This window comes from Aotus nancymaae, unplaced genomic scaffold (assembly GCF_030222135.1).
Source record: "Aotus nancymaae isolate 86718 unplaced genomic scaffold, 86718_ANA_hifiasm-v0.15.2.pri h1tg000040l, whole genome shotgun sequence".
Lineage (NCBI taxonomy): Eukaryota > Metazoa > Chordata > Mammalia > Primates > Aotidae > Aotus > Aotus nancymaae.
Genome location: NW_026988454.1, coordinates 2,321,449 through 2,341,010, shown reverse-complemented (window position 1 = coordinate 2,341,010; position 19,562 = coordinate 2,321,449). Strand labels below are relative to the sequence as shown.

General features: G+C 43.5%; 1 protein-coding gene and 1 pseudogene across 3 annotated transcripts in view; both read right to left on the bottom strand.

Moving 5' to 3' along the window:
• PDE10A (phosphodiesterase 10A) overlaps positions 1-19,562 on the bottom strand; it is a 661,629-nt gene that overhangs the window by 603,591 nt on the left and 38,476 nt on the right. The window lies entirely within an intron of this gene.
• LOC105717657 (putative transcriptional regulator encoded by LINC00473) lies at positions 8,687-18,799 on the bottom strand (annotated as a pseudogene).

Genomic DNA, 19,562 nt, shown 5'->3' with positions numbered 1-19,562 from the left:
CACCCTGGCTAGGGACGCAGCTGGACCAGGCACTCGTGAGCGCCTTGTTCTGTTCCTCAGCTGTGCTCATTATTATTTGAAATCCTATTTATTCACGTATCTCTTCAGTGTCTGTTCACAAGAATAGACACCGCATCTGTCTAGAATAGTAACTGGCATATAGTAGATGTTCAACACATATTTACTGAAAAACGAAAAGGAAGAGAAGGAGCTACATGCTGCCCCAGAGTGAACGGGCCCTGGAGTCTGTGCTTGTTTGCACGTGTGTCCTACACTCACACTTCACTCCACAAAGGATTTCAGGCAGAAATAATTCTGTGATTTGTCAGATTTGTCATAAAATTTTATTGAGTGCCTATTATCTGCAGCTGTGAACATGAAAGAAGGTGGGAACTAGTCCAGGTGTGTAAGGTTTAAAAGTGTTTTTCTATGTGCAGCACTAGCTCCTTGCAACCTTAAAAAGTCGTCGCTGACATTTGCATTCCTTGTCTCATACCTCTGGGAGAAGGCAAGGGTCTAGGCGGAAAAGGTCATATGTGAAAAGTCTCTATTATAAAGAAACAAAATAAAACAGACAAAGACCCAGCTCTCCTAGGAGCCGCTTCTCCAACAGTCACTTCTCCTTTCAAAGTGTGGCTGTGGTCCAGTGTCAGGGGCGCTCCTCCTGCATCCAGAGAAAAAACTTCCAGGAGATTGTTGAGAACCAAGAATGAGGAGAACGGAGGGCGAGCTGGACCACCAGGAGGCCACACCCTGTGGCATCACTGGCAGGTGGTAGATGTCAGGGAGGTCAGAGTCCCCTCACGAGGCACAGCACAGCCTTGGCAAGTGTAAGTGAACAGTCACAACAGTCACAAAAGCAGAAAGCATCAAGCTAGTGCTGGTCACAGGAAATGCAGCCCCACACAGGGAACCATAAGCCACCCGGTGAAGTGGTTCTCCAAGCATCGCTCAGCCTAAGTTCACATCTTCCCACCCTCTGTCTTTGGTGGAGAGTATGATAAATACCAGCCTAGGAATGGCACCGCATCAAGTCTTGAGGTTAATAAGGCTTTTTAAAGTTGTTAAGTTTTTTTATCTGTGTTGTGAAAAGTTGGAACAGAATAATAGTGTGGACAGCCAAAGGTTTTGATTTGTGAGAGCTGGATTTTTTTTTTTTTTTTTTGAGACGGAGTCTTGCCCTCTTTGCACAGGCTGAAATGCAATGGTGCAATCTCGTCTCACTGCAACCTCTGCTTCCTGAGTTCAAGCGATTCTTCTGCCTCAGCCTCCCAAGTAGCTGGGATTACAGGCATGTAATCAGGCATGTAAACATTACCAGGCCTAGCTAATGTTTATATTTTTAGTAGAGATGGAGTTTCACCATATTGGTCAGGTTGATCTCGAACTCCTGGCCTCAAGTGATACACCTGCCTCAGCCTCCCAAAGTTCTGGGATTATACATGTAAGCCACCATGCCTGGCCTGAGCTGGACTTTTTGAGGGAGAACTGGTTTTGAGTTTTCAAGCGGCTTAGTCTTTAAAGACTCAGGACGTTGGTGCAAGAGCAGGTGGATGGTGGGTTGTCCACCTCCAGGCATTCCCCTCCCACGACCCCTCCAAGGAGACCAGACAGAGTTCTCTCAGGACAGGGGCAGAGGCAGGACCAAAGAGGAGAGAGAGAGCCAGGCGGCCATTGGCTCCTGAAAGAGGCCTCTCCCCTGGGCTGAGTCCTGGTCTGGGGAGATGACAGACCCCTCCCCAGGTTTGAGGATCTGAAGATATTAGGAGTTTTATTTGGGGAGCACTCAGGAGGCAGCAAGTCTTGCAGTAAAGTCCCCTCTACCTGTTTAGTTGGGCAGCAAAAGAAGGAAAAATGGCTTTACAGGGTGTCTAGACATGAGAAGACCTACAACAGTCCCAGCGTTGTCAGTGGGCACCAGGCCAGGAGGAGAAGGTGAAAGATCACAGTCTCCAGGGAGAGAAGACAACTGGCTGAGGAAAGCTTGATGGGGAAACTAAAACCTACTTCTCTTTTTAAGCACCTTGCCTGGTAGCTAGCATAGCACGCATCCATTCATTGATACATTTGGATATGATCAGGGAATTCTAGTGTTTCTCATTCTAGACCTCTGGAGGACAAAGGAACTCAAGTCAGTCAATCTTTTATATTATGTCCTAAAAAATATATGCCCACTTCTAGGGAAAACATATAATTTAAAAAAAGCATCACTTCTCATTTTTTATAAACATTTATACAAATTCACACGAAAAGCAGAGACCTGAAAATTCATTTTAAAATATACTTAATTAAAGGAGCACCCCTCAGGGAACCTCTCCCTGGTGAAAGAATTGTCAGCAGAACGCTTCTGGGTTTTTACAGCCCAAACTTCATAGAATATACAGATCTTTCAGTACAGGATTTTTAGGCGAGCATTTGTATAGGAAGAAAATTTATACACAACAAAAATGTAACACAACATTCCAGAATAAGGAAGCATACGGGAGACATCTCAGGCTACCTTCCAACTGTGGCCAGGAGAAGGTCAGAACCAAGACAGCGGCTTTAAGGGGCACCCTGGGGCCAGCCACAGGCACAGCACAGCACGAGCGGTTTGTGAACATAAACTCTGGGACACAAGCACGGCTCCAGTTTGCAATTTTTCATTTTGAAACATCAATCGCCTCCGTTTTTTCTTTTTTGAGACGAAGTCTCGTTTCGATGCCCGGGCTGGAGTGCAGTGGCGCCATCTTGGCTTGCTGCAACCTCCGCTTCCAGGTTCAAGCAATTCTCCTGCCTCAGCCTCCGAGTGGCTGAGATTACAGGTGCTCACCACTATGCCTGGCTGATCTTTTTTTTTTTGTATTTTTAGTAGAGATGATGTTTCATCATGTTGGCCAGGCTGATCTTGAGTTCCTTATCTCAAGTGTTCTGCCCCCCTCAGCCGCCCAAAGTGCTGGGGTTGCAGATGTGAGCCGCCATGCCTGGCCTCAATCACCTCTTTTGAGATTTGTCATCACCTTATTCCTCGGGGATCTTTAGCTGCACCAAGATGGCAGAGTCATTGCCTTGAGTTTGATTTGATATTTTGCCTGAAATTTTGGCTTCGTCTTTCAACTTGCCTATACCACCATCAATTTCAAACTAGTGACAAAAATAAGACCTCTCTGGATCCAACTTTCTTTATTTCCCTCAGCACCATTTAAAAAATTAATTTAGCATTTATCATATCTTGCTTTACTGCAGGCACTTCTAAACTACCATAAACAAGTGGTCGTTGGAATGAAGACTTAACTGAAAGCAAAGAAAGCATACTCTACCCAGTATTCTGCCTTCCTGGATACTTACCCAGTTCTTAGGAGAGTGAAATTTTCATCTGTGGCTTTTGTTCCACCCACTACTCTCCGCAACGCCCTGGATGGGCTCCTAGTGTGGTTTATTGTTCAAAATCAGAAAGGAGGATAAAACAAGACTACTACTAATATCTTGCTTTGGGTTAGAAATGTTAAGTCTGAGAAACATTTTCATACACATTGTCACATTTAGTCTCACATTTAGTGTCAACTGTAAGGTTGACAGGAATGGCACTATCATTTCCATTATTAATGCAAGAACACATATTCAAGCATGTGAAAAAACAGCAACGTGGGGCTCAAAAAATTCCTATGTGTTAGGCACTGCTTCCATGAAGTTACAAAGAACGTAGTTATCAGACATAGTTCCTCCCCTCAAGAAGTTCACAGTCTACTGCTGGGTACAGACTTGTAAACCAGTAAGTGTAACACAGTATGGAAAGGGCCCACCAGATACATAGGAGGTTGCACAGGAAAAGGCACAACAATCTCTACCAGCAAGAGAGGACTGTGGAAGACCTCATAAGAGAGGACATCTTTGGGTTCTTTGAAGAATGAGAAGACTCTAAGTAGTGTAGAGAAGATAGAAGTAGGAAGAAGTTACTCCAAGGAAGAAAATGCATGTGCAAAGGCATAGAGATAAGATAATCAGAGAACTGGAAGTCTGTGCACAGGAGATGGCACTGGATGACAAAGGGCACTGAGGACTTTGTCATAGCAAGTGGCAGGCCACTAAAGGATTTAACCAGGGGAAAGACAGGATCAAGTTTGAATTCAAAAACATTTTGGCCTTAGAGAGGAGGATAGATTTCTAAGGAAAAGGGAGATTGTGGGCAAAATCCAGGCAAGAAATGATTCTGGACTAAAATTATGGCAGGGACAGCAGGAATGGAGGAGAGGGGGTGTGGCTGAGAGACCTTTCACTGGGAGAACAAAAGTAGGGCTCATGTGCTGGAAACTTAATTCCCAACGCAATAGTGTTGAGAGGTGAGGAGGTCCTGAGCACTCTGCCCCTGTGAATGGATTGATGCCATTATATCCGGAGTGTGGTAGTGATTTTGGAAGAAGGTCCTGAGAAAAAGAATGGATTTGGCCCCCTTGACGTCTCTTTTGGGCTCTTGTTATGTGACACCTTCCACCACGGCATGACACAGCAAGAAGTTTCTCACAAGATACAGTCCCTTGCTCTTGGACTTCCCAGCTTCCAGAACTGTTAGCCAAATAATTTCTATTGTTGATAAATTACTAAGTCTATGGTATTTTGTTACAGCAGCACAAAACAAACTAAGACCGTTGTCATTTGGATACAGATGACGCATGTAAGGAAGAACACTGGATGGATTCCAGGTTTTAAACTCATCAAAGTTGGATGACGGTAATAACTTTAATAATGAGGGAAAGAAACAGATGGGTCAGGGAGTGGGGAAGAGCAGAAGTCAGAAAAAGGAGGGAGCATGTTGGGTTTTGAGCAGTCCTTGTGCACTGAGCCTTTGCTGCATTCAGGCAGAACTGGTGACATTTGAGCTGGAGATGTGAAATCCATTTTACTGATGGCAGAGGGAGGAATGTGATGAACCATGGAGAGAATGTGGAGTGAGAGGTAACAGAAAGGGAAGAATGTGGATATCACCCTCATTTAAGATGGGCAGAGAAAAAAGCAAGATAATAAATGCAGAGAGGGAGAAAGCGAACAGGACAAAAGGAATCCAAGGAAGATTTTTGGGAAGGAAGAAGAAGAAAGAACAGATGCTCATGAGGGTCAAATGCCACACCCATGTGTTAGACAACCAGATCTGGCACCAGGAGACAGCTGTGCCCTCCAGGCTGTGTCCATTGTGTGTTGCGGGGAGCTGCCAGGCAGGGTGGTGGGACCAGGAAAGATTCACAAAGAGAATCTTCCTGTGAAAACAAAGGAAAGAGAGAGGTGATTGCAGCCCAGGAAGATGGTGCCTCCTAAATTTTAATGTAGGAGCAAGATTTCACCATATTGGCAAATGAAGGGCAGTCAATGATGATGGAGAATGGTTAGAGACTAACTGGGAGCCTCACTGTTTCCCAATATCCTCTCTTTTCAACTCAATAGTGTGAATCATTGCCACTCTTCTCAGGTATCTTCCATCGGTCCTTTTGAGAAAGGCATTTTTGCTTTGGAAGGAACGTGCAGGTGAGATAAGATCCCTGCTGTGATCGGAGAGATGGTTTGCTTAGGGCTACCTGCAGCTTATATTGTTGGGAACTTGTTTGTACAGATTTTGGAAGATCGTTTGCTTGCACTGAGACAAAGTTCTTCCTCTGTATAGTTCAGGGGTGACCATGACAAACTCTGGAAGACCATTTGCTTGCACTTAGACAACGTTCTTCCCCTATAGAGTTAGGGGTGACCATGGCAATTGTTTTGCCCCATAAGAGGCGGTTCTGCTTGCAGGCTACATAGCATCCCAGAGGTCTCAGACACCCCTTGCGGGCTGGAGGAAAACTGAGCCTTGTAACCCGCTGGGCTAGGCCAGCAGGCTCCACATGCCATTGCCACGTGTCTAATCCTGAATATGGAAGGGTCCAGGTGGCACCTGCTTGAGACTAAATAAGACTTTTGTTTCCTTTTTCCCTCCAAACATGCAGATTTTAACTCTCTTCTTTTATTCAGCTTCTATTAATTCTCAGAGTAACTTTTCTCCTAAGTCGGTGAATGGTGAGATTTTCACATTCTCTTAAAACAACTTTGCATTGGAATTCAGTCTCATATTGCGTCCAAAATAAACTTACATATTTTAAAAGCAACCTGTTCTTAATAGAACCTTTCTTACTTTTATGTCACTGAATATTTTTACAACTTATAACAGAAATATTTATTGGAAGAGTGGGCACATGTCTTGACATCTTTACAGGCCAGACAGTGCTTGGCGCATAGTAGGGCTGAACAAATATTTGTTGAATGAATGAAGAGTCAACAGAATAAATTAACAGTGAACATTTTGTCCACTAGAGAAAAACAAGCTGAGAAAGAGCTGTTGTCAGTTGCACAAAACCTGTCAAAAGAGCAAATCACAAACACAAAACACACACACACACAATCCAGTTCTATAAACAGGATACAATTAAGGACCTACAAACTGGCCTTCTAATAAAAGCTAACCAAACTAGTCTTGTTCATTTCAGACATTCTTACCTGTCAAAGCCTAAATTCAGAGCTCTACAAAACAGTTCCTTCTGTATGAAGCCTGATAATAAATGCTTTTTAAAAATCCAGATATCAGCACAGACCCCACAGCACAGGAGGGTCCTCTGTCAATTTCTCCCTCTTCCTCTCTCTCTACAAAGACTTCAGAAGTCAAAAACTGGACTGTCAATATCTAAAGTCTAAATATATTGTATTTTATCTCCCCAACAAGCCAAACATCTTTGCAAACAGAGCAATGAACTTTGGCATTCTCGAAGCGCAACTGTGAACACAGCAGTAACCCAAGGTAAAACAACCTTGTGAAACCAGGTCACCAGCAGAGCAGCTTGTGGGCGACCAGAGCGGCTCTGTCACCTGCAGCAAACACTGCTTCATGGAGCCGTAGCGTGGAGTCCATTGACCATTGTGAGCATCTCCGAACAAGTTGTGTAAATATGGTTGTCTCCAACTAGAATAAAGGCAACATCCACTCATATCTCCTGTTGTTTTCATTAAAATGGCTGTTCTGTTTATAGCTTATCCATATTATACATGCAATTTTAAATGAAATAAGGCAATAAAATGGAATTTGGCTGGAATGTTACTAATCTTGGATGACTTTCAGCTGAGGGCACCTGGGCCCCAGTGCTCACTGGACAACAGGGCCCTTATCCTTGGGATACCAGTCAGGTCCCCATGTGAACCCCAGAAAACCCACCCGGGCTTCCTTCAGTGAGGGGGCCTGGACTGATGTCTTCTAGAACACTGGGCCCTGGCCTCTTGTCAAGTGCTTACTCAAGAAATAGATTTAAAGAAGTCCTGGAGTGTTCAGAGTCTAGCGAGCAAAACAACATCAGAAATAAAACAAAAATAAACAAAACAACACACACACACACCTGCACTCACACACACACACACACACCCCCTACATATAATCAGGTTGATGACCTGACTATGTGTGTGGAAGGACAGGTTAAATGAAATTGGAGATAATAAAATTCTATTTGGAGATGAAAAATACAATTCTATTTGGAGAAATAAAATCTTTAGTAAATTGGACATATGTGCAACAATATTTATTGCAGCACTGTTGATAGCATCAAAAAACTGGAAATAACATAAGTGCCCATCAATAGGAGAGCGGCTGAATAAAGTGTGGTGTCGCTACACTTCTACACCTCAGAATATGTAACCAGCACAAAGAATTAGTTAGAATATACCAGTTGACTTAGTAAGATTTCTAGGAAGTGCTATCTGGTTGAGCCAAGATGCAGGAACCATGTATAATATCCTTCTTTTGGAAGACAAACCATAACCCAAAAGCTATGTACACATCCGTGTATGCAAGTATCCCTTTCTCTCCAAAACCTCTTCTTCTTGAGTTCAGATAGCAAGTCCAGGTGGTGAAATTGTACAGGACCGGGGCACCTGCATGTGTGCCTCTCTGTGGTTGTATTTATATCTGTAAATCAGTAAGCAGCGTTACGCAACCTCACATTGTTACATTTGTTAAAATGTTTGCCTATATACATGTAATAAATTTCTAGATACAATTGTATAAAGGAAGAAATGAAATGGCTGAACTGCTTTAAATTTTTGGGGACTTTTTAATATTTTTTTACATTTTGTTTCAATAGTTTAATTTTATTTCAGTGTTTTTTGGTTACACGGATAAGTTCTTTAGTGATTTCCGAGATTCTGGTGCACCTGTCACCCTGCTTTAAATGAATATGACTTGGTTTCTTCTGACATTTGTATTCCTGCAAAATAAGCAGTATCTGCACATCGTTTGTTAGAAGAGCGTTTGACCCGTGGCACGGATTGCGTTGTCCTCCAAAAACCCGTCGGAAGGAGATGCAGGAAAGGAAAGGATCTTGCTGGAGTTGCAGTCACTTTTTTATGCTTCCACAACTCCTAGCCCACAGGACTGGCTTTGTGACCTGAGGCTGCCTGACTCCAGAACCTTTTGGCTACTCACAGGAGCCTCCCAAAGTCCTTGTTCTTGTTTCTGCCCTAAGATCTCTGTGGAGACTCCCACAGAACCGCGCTCCAGCCATGGAAGCCTGCTTTGTAGCCGAACACGTTGATTTCTCCAATTACCACTCACCCCAAGTTCTTGGGCAGCAGAAGAGGTCATATGACTCTCAGCTCTCCACAATCCCACATCTGTGTGAGGGGGGCAACGGGTAAACCTCACACCATGGCAATGACTAAGCCTTTAAACTGGAGCATCCCCAAAACTGAGCACATGAGTCTTGCTTGTTTTATTACTCCAGAATTTTTTACGAGGTGTCTGCTTTGCGTTCAGAATAAAGATTCTTTCAGCAATACGTTGTAGTGTCTTTAGTACATTTCCAGGCTATAGCACCTAGACTCAAATTTGTATTAAACTGAATCTTTGCAGACAGACTTGGCCCAAATAATGTGGGAAAAGGAGCACTGTATTAAAACACATGCAGTGGAAACTAATCAAGGGCGCATACAGGCACAGGCAGCTACCTGCCAACAACCAGGCTAAGCATAAAGTAAAATCAAAGAACATCAACCACGGTGGTTTCATATTTGAAACTGGAACCTCTTGGAAACAACAGCCCTGCTTCTGAGACATGCCCTCTCGGAAATTTCCCGCCAGGCTCTGGCGCGGTTTTTCATTGTGATGCATCTCCGGTGCAGCCTGGCGCTCTCCCGGCTCCGCTTCTGTTCACACTGGCAGCGTTGGTGCACGTGGGCGTGCAGTCGCGGCTGCCTGGAACCCACAGAATACTCCTTTCTGGGGGGTGCTTCCTCTTTCCTGGGAGCCTTCTGGCCTGTGCCTGCCTGTGAATTCTCCAGGGCCCGTGCCTGTCCGCCCCTTCTACCCTCAGCCGGCAGTCCCATTTTTAAAAGGTCTTGAATAAAGTGAAATGTGATTAGTTGTGGAAAATGAACCAATAATATGCACAATTCAGCAGCCTTTATCACTGAAGGAATCTGGAAATAAAGGTAAATTTTCTCCAACTTTTTATGCTGTAATAGCCACGTTTCTATGAAAAACACTGGTAGAACTGAAATTATTTCATCTCCATAGTGCCTTTAGAAGAAACGTAACCCACCATCAACTTCAGGACTGCTGCATGTACACTTCAACATTTCTTGCTACAGAGCACAGTAGGGGAGGCAGCCCAGAGAGACAGTTAAGAGCTCAGACTCTGAAGTCTGTCCGGAATTCGGGCCCACATCTCACATGCAATACTCTGACCTTACGCAAGTTACTGAAGCTTCTAGGTTCCGTTTCCTTGTATAAATGGGTATAGTAACATTTACACACCCCATAGGGTTGTTGAAAGGATTAAATGAGATGATACCAGTAAAACACTTAGAACGAGGCTTGGCAGATGGGAGCGCTTCATAATTCATTAATACTATATCCGAAGGAAAAAAATTTGACTTGGGCCTTTCTGAAATCAATGAAAATCTGTTTCTGTGGCTGTTAAGGCCTTGTCTTCAAGAGGTAGAACTCTCTGTCTAAACAGACGGACTCCGGTCATTTGAAAATGCTCCCTGCCTCTTGGCCCACCTGACATCATTTGGATACTTGTCTCCACCCAAACCTCATGTTGAATTTTAACATGCAATGTTGGAGATGGGGCCTGGTGAGGATGTTGGGCTCATGGAGGTGGGTCCCTCACGGCTCAGTGCTGTCTTCCAAATAGAGTTCTCACAAGATCTGGTCATTTAAAAGTGTGTAATACTTCCCTCCCCCACTCTCTCTTGCTCCTGGTTTTACCATGTGATGTGCCTGCTCCTCCTTTGCCTTCTGTCATGACTGTAAGCTTCCTGAGGCCTCCCTAAAAACTGAACAGATGCCAGCACCATGCTTCCTGTATGGCATGCAGAACTGTGAGTCCATTAAACCTCTTTTCTGTATATATTTCCCAGTCTCAAATGTCTCTTTATAGCAATGCAAGAATAGCCTAATGCACCATCTTTCACCCTCAGGCCATCCCCCGTCTCCCGCCATTTCACCCCTTCTTTAAGAGCAGACCCAAATATCCCCCAGCACCAAGGTCTTCCCTGGGCACTCCAGGTGCAGAAGCCACTTGGGATGCACCTGGCCTCAGTCATTGTTCCTCTCCATATAGCCATCATCTCACAAGGCCATCAGGACAGTGACTCCTGGACACAACTCTGACCCTCATGCATGATTGGCAAGCACCTTCAAAACATGCACATTTGGGGTTTTCTCATAAAAGCTTTGTTCAGCAAATGTCTGCTACTGCCTCATTTATTGAATATTCCAGCTAGGGCTGCCAACAGCCATGTGTGCTGTAGTATACCATACGTGTGCTGGGGTAGAAGGGGAATTAAAAATGTCAGTTTATGACTATATATATTTATTATATATATCTTAAATATATATATTTAATTTGTGAAGGTGCGTGTGTACATACGTGTATGTGTGTATATATGTATACACAAACACACACACACACACCTTCACAAAATAGTCTCCCTGAAGTTTCTTATCATTCCCTGTTTTGTTTCTGCCTTGAAAATAGTTACTAAGGATGTTGATAATTTGTGACACATCATCTTTAGTGCCTCTTTGCACCCCCAGAAGGAGGCCGTTGAGGGAGATGTGTTCAGTGTGTGCCTACCTGTGCTGGCTGCCACCCACTGTGGACAGTGGGTCCTGCGGTGTGTGCCTGCCTGGGCTCACGGCTCTGCCCCCGCTCTCAGGCCTCTACTCACCTGCCCTTGCCTTTTCTGTTCCCAGTTTCAGCTCATTCCATTCAAATCCCACGGGTCTTCTTCTTGGGAAAAGTGCTGCTAATTCTGATCATTCTTAGGAACTATTATATACCAACCTGCATAGAGTGCTTTAACCTCAACAGTGTGCTGCTAGGTATTTGTGACAAGATTTTCCAGGAGGAAAGGCCCGATTTACGGTGTTTGCCAATTTCCAGGGTGTAAGTACAGCCCATTCTGCTATAACACTTCTTCTGAAAATGAGGATTTGTTCCACTGTGATTGGTAAATTAGGGAACAGTTTGAGTGTCATGTCAATGTCAGTTTGCTCAGGCATCACTTTGTTGTTCAGAAGCCAGGTAAATGTTGTGGGAAGGATAAATCCCACACACATGCATTTCATCAGGACAAGGACCTGCTATCACTACTCTCTCTCGGGTTTTAGGGTTTTGCCTACACTCTGGAGAACTGATGCTGTAACTCAGTCTGAGTCCAAAGGCCTGAGAACCAGAGAGCTGGTGGTATAAAAATCTTAAGTCTGAGATCAAAGGCCTGAGAACCTGGGAGGCCACTGGCATAAGTACAGAGTCCAAAGGTCTGAGAACCTAGAGAAACTGGTGTTTCAGGGCCAGAGAAGACGAATGTCTGAGATGATACAAAGAGAGTGAATTCACCCTTCCTCCACCCTTTCATTCTACTGGAGACTTAAGTGAGTCAGGTGATGCCTGCCATGTTGGTGAGGAAAGATCTTCTTTACTCAGTGTTTAGATTCAAATGTTAATCTCTTCTGGAAATGTCCTTGTAGACCCATCCAGAAATAATGATTTACCAGTGATCTGGGCACCACCTAACCCATTCAAGATGACACCTAAAATTATCCATCGCACACTCCTACCCGCAGTTCAAAACAACACAAGCGACGGCCCTTCCTGCCACTAACCTGGCCGCACAGTTCTGTGTCTTCTCTTCCATATTAGTCTGTTCTTACACTGCTAATAAAGACATACCCAAGACTGGGTAACTGATAAAGGAAATAGGTTTAATTGAGTCACAGTTCAGCATGGCTGGGGAGGCCTCAGGAAACTTACAATCATGGCGAAGGGGAAGCAAACGCCTCCTTCCTCACATGGCAGCAGCAAGGAGAAGTGCTGAATAAAAATGGGAAAAAGCCCCTCTTAAGGTCATCAGATCTTGTGAGAACTCACTCACTGTCGGGAGAACAGCATGAGGGTAACCAGCTCCATGACTCAATTACCTCCCGCTAGGTCCCTCCTAGGACACATGGGGATTATGGGAACTACAATACAAGATGAGATTTGGGTGGGGACACAGCCAAACCCTATCACCTTCTCTTTAACTTCTCCTCCTGAATCTCAGCTACTTTGTATGTTTCCTTCAGTTTTCTGTTCTTTTTCTCTTGGGAACTCTTTGGTTCTCTTCCTCTTGCAGACAGGGAGGTGGGCATGGTGGGCCCCCAGGCATGGGGCACTCACTCCTACAAGCAAACTCCAGGTCTTTCTCAAGGTGATCTTTTCAAAGTGACATCTTTATTGTAGTATTTATGGATTTCTTAAACAGTTGACATGTATAGCTATGTGTGCTACCATTTTTATTGGGCTACTCACCTTTTATTTTTTGATACTAATAAAGTTTTTGAATGTTGTGTCCCTAACCCCATTTTCCCATAAACTCTACAGTTTTTAATGTAGAAATACATACATTACATTACAAGTTCTGCTATAATGTAGCAGAACTTATAATGTACTTATAATGAACTTATAATAAACTGCCCGTAGTATGCTGGGGCCCACTCATGCTTACACACTCTTGCTTGAAAGAGCTGGTTGGATTCCCAACTCTGTGTTTAGTGATGTCATACAAATACTGCAGTAAATATGTCACTTTGCAAAGAAAAATTTTGAAGAAAAAAAAAACCTTCTATATTTAAAGAGGCTAAGGTCCTTTAATGAAAAGTCTGAGTGAAATGAAAATCTTCCAGTCTGTGCTCAGAAGACAGGGCTTTAGTTTCTTCTAGTTTTGCCAGCTGGCATAACCTTGAGTGTGACAATGACCTTAAATGTGGGAGCCCACTCATGTTGGCACCCGACCTCCACCTCCTGGTGTTCACTCCTTCCACATTGCACAGGGGGGTTGGTCTGTGTGACCAGCAGAATGCAGCAGAAGTGAGAGGGTGTCACTTTGAGACCAGGTTCTAAAGACACTGCAGCTTCTGACTTGGTAGCTTCCTTGCTTCTTGGGCCACCTGCTTTGGGGAGGGCCAGCCTCCACATTCAGCAGGCCTCCTGACAATAGCCATGTGCCATGAGCCACCTTAGAAGCAGTTCCTCCAGTCCCAGTAAAACTTGAGGTGATGTAACTACAGCAAGCATCTGGATAGGAATCTCATAGCAGACCCTGAGACACGGCCACGCAACTAAGCCACTCCTGACTTCCTAAACCTCAGAAACTGTGAGAAACAATATATGCTTGTTTTTTTAAGTCAGTAAATTCAGGGGTAATTCCTTGCTATGGCCTACATCTTTGTGTCCCCCGCACTCCAATTTGTATGCTGAAATCCTAAACTCCAAGGTGATATTATTCAGAGGTGGGACCTTTTGGGGGTAATTACATCATGAGGATGTCGCCTTCATGAATGGGATTGGTGCCCTTATAAAATAAAATCCATTGAGCTTGTTTGCCCGTTCCACCACATGAAAACACAGTGGGGAGGTGCCATCTACAAACCAGGAAGAGGACCTGCCAGCACTTTGATCTTGGACTTCCCAGCCTCCAGGACTGTGAGAAATTAATTTTTGTTATTTATAGTATTTGACTGTAGCAGCCTGACTAGGCTAAGACATTTGCTATGGAGCAATGGATAACTAACAGAGTCACTAAGCCATCTGGTTCTCTATATACATATGACAAACAGGTTCGGTAATGGTTGCTCTGTCTACTTCATAGAGAAACAATTAAACCAAGTGGGGAAATGTGTGTGATTGCATTCCAGCAACTGTGAAAACGCCATGCCGCCGTAGTGTGCGGTCATTACGTCGGAAGACATCGTTTAGTTGATCGTTTCCTTTGCTGTGCAGAAGCTTTTTAGTTTGATGTAATCCCATTTATTATTTTTGCTTTTGTTGCCTGTGCTTTTGGGGTCATAACAACAACAGAAAAATCGTCGCCTACACCAATGTCACACAGCCTTTCCCCTACGTTGGTCATAGGTTAGGAAGATTCAATTAGATGGGAGGAACAGGCTAAAGAGAGCTCTTGCAAAACATGGTGATTACAGTTAATAAGAATACATTGTCTTCTTTAGAAATGCTAAGAGAGTAAATTTTAAGTGATCTCACCACAAAATGACAACTCTGTGAGGATATGCGTATGTTAATTAGCTTGATTTAACCATTCCTCAATGTATACATATTTCAAAACATCACATTGCACATGATAAATATATAAAACTGGGCCGGGCGCGGTGGCTCACGCCTGTAATCCCAGCACTTTGGGAGGCCGAGGCGGGTGGATCACGAGGTCAAGAGATCGAGACCATCCTGGTCAACACGGTGAAACCCCATCTCTACTAAAAATACAAAAAATTAGCTGGGCATGGTGGCGCATGCGTGTAATCCCAGCTACTCAGGAGGCTGAGGAGGAGAATTGCCTGAACCCAGGAGGTGGAGGTTGCGGTGAGCCAAGATTGCGCCATTGCACTCCAGCCTGGGTAACAAGAGCAAAACTCCATCTCGGGGAAAAAAAAAAAAAAAAAAAAAAAAAAAAAAAAACTATCTCTTTTATTTAAAGGCTATTTAAAAACTAATAAATATATTCTTCAGGTCTTACTACATGATCCTCACATGAGCAGAAATTTAATAATTAAAATACCATGTCTCTACCATCCAGAAATTAGCACAGTAAACACATTATTGAATATAATTCATGTATTTTCTCTCTATATATACACATGCGCACCTAAAATGAAACTATCTGTTTCACATAATTTTATAGCCACTTTTTTTATCAGTTAATGAGCTCCAGGTTCCCATTTCAGTGAATCTTCGTCTTATCTAATACCTAGTCCATGTCCAAGTTTACTCAGTTGCTCCAACAGTGTCTTTAGCTTAAGTATTCGGGATCCAGGCAAGGGCCATTCATTGTACCTTGTTGCCTTTTTTAGGTTGCTTCTAATCTGCCGCATTGACATGCAGTTATTGTTAAATACTATACTTCATTGTCTGGGCGTGTCTGGGTGTTTTCTCGTGGAGTCATTTTGTTTTTCCTCTATCTCCCATATTTCCTGTAAGCTGAAAGTCAGATCTAAAGGTTTGATAAATTCAAATTAGACATATGGGGTTAGACTTCATCTTAAGTGATGCTGTGTGCATAAAGCCGGGTCGACCTACCATTGCTGATGCTAACGTTGACAGTGGGTTAAGAGATTAAACATATGATCCTTCCATTGTACAGCTGCTTTTCCTCCCTTACAACAATGTCCAGATCTGCATTAACTATGCATCCAATGTTGATTTTCTAATTCTATCATTTATTCTATATTACTGATGACCTTTTTTTTCTTTTAAAATAGAGCTTTCTCTCATCAACTCTGCCATTGCATTATCCCAAATGCAGTTCATATTGGAAACAGAAGGTAACTCATGATTGCCCTTCACTGTCAAATTTTTAATGTAATGAGTTGATTTACATATAGAAGTATTTCCCTAGATTTTGCTTTGTGAGTTTCATTATGGACTCATGTATTTTCATTCATTCAATGTGCACTAATATGCTATAATAACTGCTGTTTTTGATGTTGAAATTGTCATACTTTTGGCCAATGGGAAGGGGCTTCTCTTTACACAATTGTATTAGTTTTTGACAGCTTTCTTGCCTCCTGACACAGCAAGACATCACTTACCCCAGAATCACCCGTCTCACCAATTAAGTATGGCCTTCTGAAAGGGTAGCATTAGGTAATGTCCTATCAAACAGACTGGAAAGGCATGAGTTTCTACTTTATTTTCAGAATACTATATGTAAATTATAGGGAACAGGAGAAAACTTTGCCAGATCAGAATTCAACTGAATATTGACAATGGACTTCTCTGATGCAAAGAATTATGTGTGTGTGCGTGTATAAAACTCAAAATAACTCATCCAAAGATGAATAAAGTGATCATCTTTAGTTATCTCTTGAGTTTTAACATATATATACACACACGTGTGTGTGTGTGTGTATATATATACACACATATACATATATATATAGTGTGTGTGTGTGTTAATAGACAAGAGATATCTAAATTGCAAAAGCGTCTTCTACTTAATAAAAACCAAAATAAGACCTTGAGACCTGAACCAAGAGTTTAATTATCGAGTGCAGGTGGAGAGACCTCAGGATAGGGAGAGAACGTTCTCAGCATCAGGAGAAGAAAGTATAAGGCTCTGTCAATGTACCCCGCCAGGAGAAGCGGTTTTGGTTCTCCCTTCCTGGGGAGGGGGTTCCACCTGTCAGTGGTGGGTGTGGCTGGGATGGAGGCAGAACTGAGTCAGAGAGCAGAGGAGTTTGCACCTGCTTCCTAACAGGAAGGCTCTGGGAGGAGGCCTTATAGAGTGCTCTGCACCAAGGTGATGTTCGACCTCAAAGGATATACGACAGTGTGGCTTCAGGCAGAATGCTTTTCCGTGTTTCAGGCAATGGAAGTTCCCGGGTGCGCCTGCTGAGGAGGGTGGCTGAGAGCTGAGGCCACCAAGGGACCATCAAGGTGAGATACAAGGTGATCTCAGAGCCAAGATTGCTGTGGGTGGACAGTCTAAGCCAGGGGCCAGGGGGCGGTGGGTACTTGCTTGAATCTTACATGAATGCGAAGGGGGGACAAAGCCAGCTGCAGATGGGGACTTCCGCCTTGGCCATGCCCTGGGGCATGACTAAGCTGGCCTCACAGCAGTGGGTGCAGGGAGGACTGAGGCCTTGGCCCAGAGTCCAGGTGAGAGCAGCTAGGCCACTAAATGAGGTCAAGCAGATGCAACAAAACGTGACAGCCTCGATGATGTGTGGTCCCTGCCCCTGACTCCAGGAAGCCATCACATCTGTCTTACTACCAGTCACCTACTTTGGAAGAAGGAGCAAAGAGGAAACAGCCCAGTAAATAATCTGAGTTTTGAGTTGATGGATTCGGAAATTCAATTTTTCAAAAAGGGATAGTTTCAATCCAGAAAAAGACTGTTGCCTTCAACTGAGAAAAACGTTATTTTTGCTTCAACCATCAATGGGAATATAGACTCCATGGCAAGATGAAATCAGTTAAACATCATAAATAAGCCATATTGGTCGCACTCACCCATCTGAGATGAATTATCTCTTAAACCCACCTAGCACACAGTACGATGCAATTCACGATACTTGTTATTACAGCTATTCCCTGGTTCCCGGACTCTCTTGAGTCTCGGTACACTGGCTGGAGGAGGTGCCCGTGGCAGATGCCCTGTAAGGGGTCGGTGGCACGGCTCAAACAGCAAAACGCGCTGGTGCAACACGTCGGATGATGACGGGGGAAACCACGGCAGACCTTATGAAGTGCGGTCTCCCACTGATCATCCCCCAGACGAAGAACAACTCGAAAATAAAAACAGGAGTTCTCTTTAGAAGAACTATATTTGTATCATAAACATGCCCTGCATTCATTATGAGCTGCAGGTGACAACATTTGAGGTGTCTCAAAAACATTTAGGAGGCATAGTAAATAAAAGTATTTTTCCATGTTTTATCATCAGTGTCCAGAAATTGATCAGAAAGTAGAAAAATAACTCACCTGAAGATGAATAAAGTGATCATCTCTAGTTATCTCTTGAGTTTCAACATCATTCCGGCTACTTTTGTTGTTGACCAGAAGTAAAATGACATAAGGAAAAAATGAGAAAATCAAAAACTAAAATTTTATGTAATTATAGTAAAATCTAAAACATGAGGAGGAACGAGAATGTTGATGCGAGAGGCGTCTTGTAAAAATAATTACGATTGTGCATGTGTTTAGTCCAGGCTCTTGCTTTTCCTTGGTCCTGATTAAGCTGGCTGCCTTATCATTGTTAGGTTTTCTTCCTTAGAAGATGAAGTCAGATTTTTTGAAAATACGGCCTATCTCTTTTATATATTTTAATGTCTACAAGAAAATGGAATATATCCTGTGACCTGAATAGGAAAGCCCAAAAATACTACAATCTTTATCCTTCCAGCATACACAAAAGTACAGTCTTTGTTAAATGTTTTAACAGGCTTTTATGGCTTGACAGCTGTAAGTTTTTTTACCCAACACAATTCACTCACAGTAACATGGTCTAGAGCAGCATTTAGCATTTTCTATTTGCACACTGAGAGCTTCTGGAGTTTTTGGCTTCTGTCCTATCAAAAGAATGATTGACGAGCTTGCTTCCGTGGAACCCCACGTAAGGTGTGAGAGTGATGTACCTGTTCCCTAGGAAGGACACCGGGCGAGAGCTCCAGTGTGGGAGGCTTTGCCCCCACCGGTTCTCTCCTTAGAACCTTCTCTTGCACACAGAGTGCTTTCTGCAGGTGGCCGTTCATGGAAGACTTCCAATATCTATGCAGACCAGGTCCACTCAGATGCGGGAGGCAGCCTTCCAGTCAGGAGGATAGCAGCCAGCCCAGGAGTGGGTACCCATCACAGCAGCTTCAGCGGCACCTCGGAAGTCTAAAGCACTAAAAAAGCGAAGACCTGCTTAGGGGATGGTGTGTATCCTGAGCTGGCTGAATTCCCGGACAAGAACCAGGGCTACACATAAACAAAAGTCATGTGAAAAGTTAATAGACTAATGTAAAACTGGGGTACAAGTTGGGAGATCTGATCTCTCACCCTGATTTAGTAAAGAATATGTGTCCTCTTTGGAAAGTTCCTGATTTCTTCGGACATTATTCTCTCCTACATGGTTTGGAATGACAAAAATGTGGGTTATCTTTGTTCTTATATATCATATCAACTTACGGCATCTTTAAGCTCTAGAAGTCAGTTTGCGGAGTTGGCAAAGGCCGTGGAGGTCTTCCTCACGGTTGAAATAAGCCACAGTTTAGCTATGTCAACTGGGGAGGGTCTGCAAAACTACCTCTGAACTGATACAAAGTCACACTAGATTCGCCAGTTCTGTAAAGCGACAGGTTAGATCGCAGTCAACGCACACACTCACACGTGAGTATGTCAAACATCTCCAACGCTGTTTCAGGTTTCTTCTGGAGGACTACCTGTGCATACTTTTGTTCATGTTGAGCCTCATAGAACTTCAATTCAGGTTGATCTGCTCTGTCAAGCTTTGTTTTGCCCAACCTGAGATCC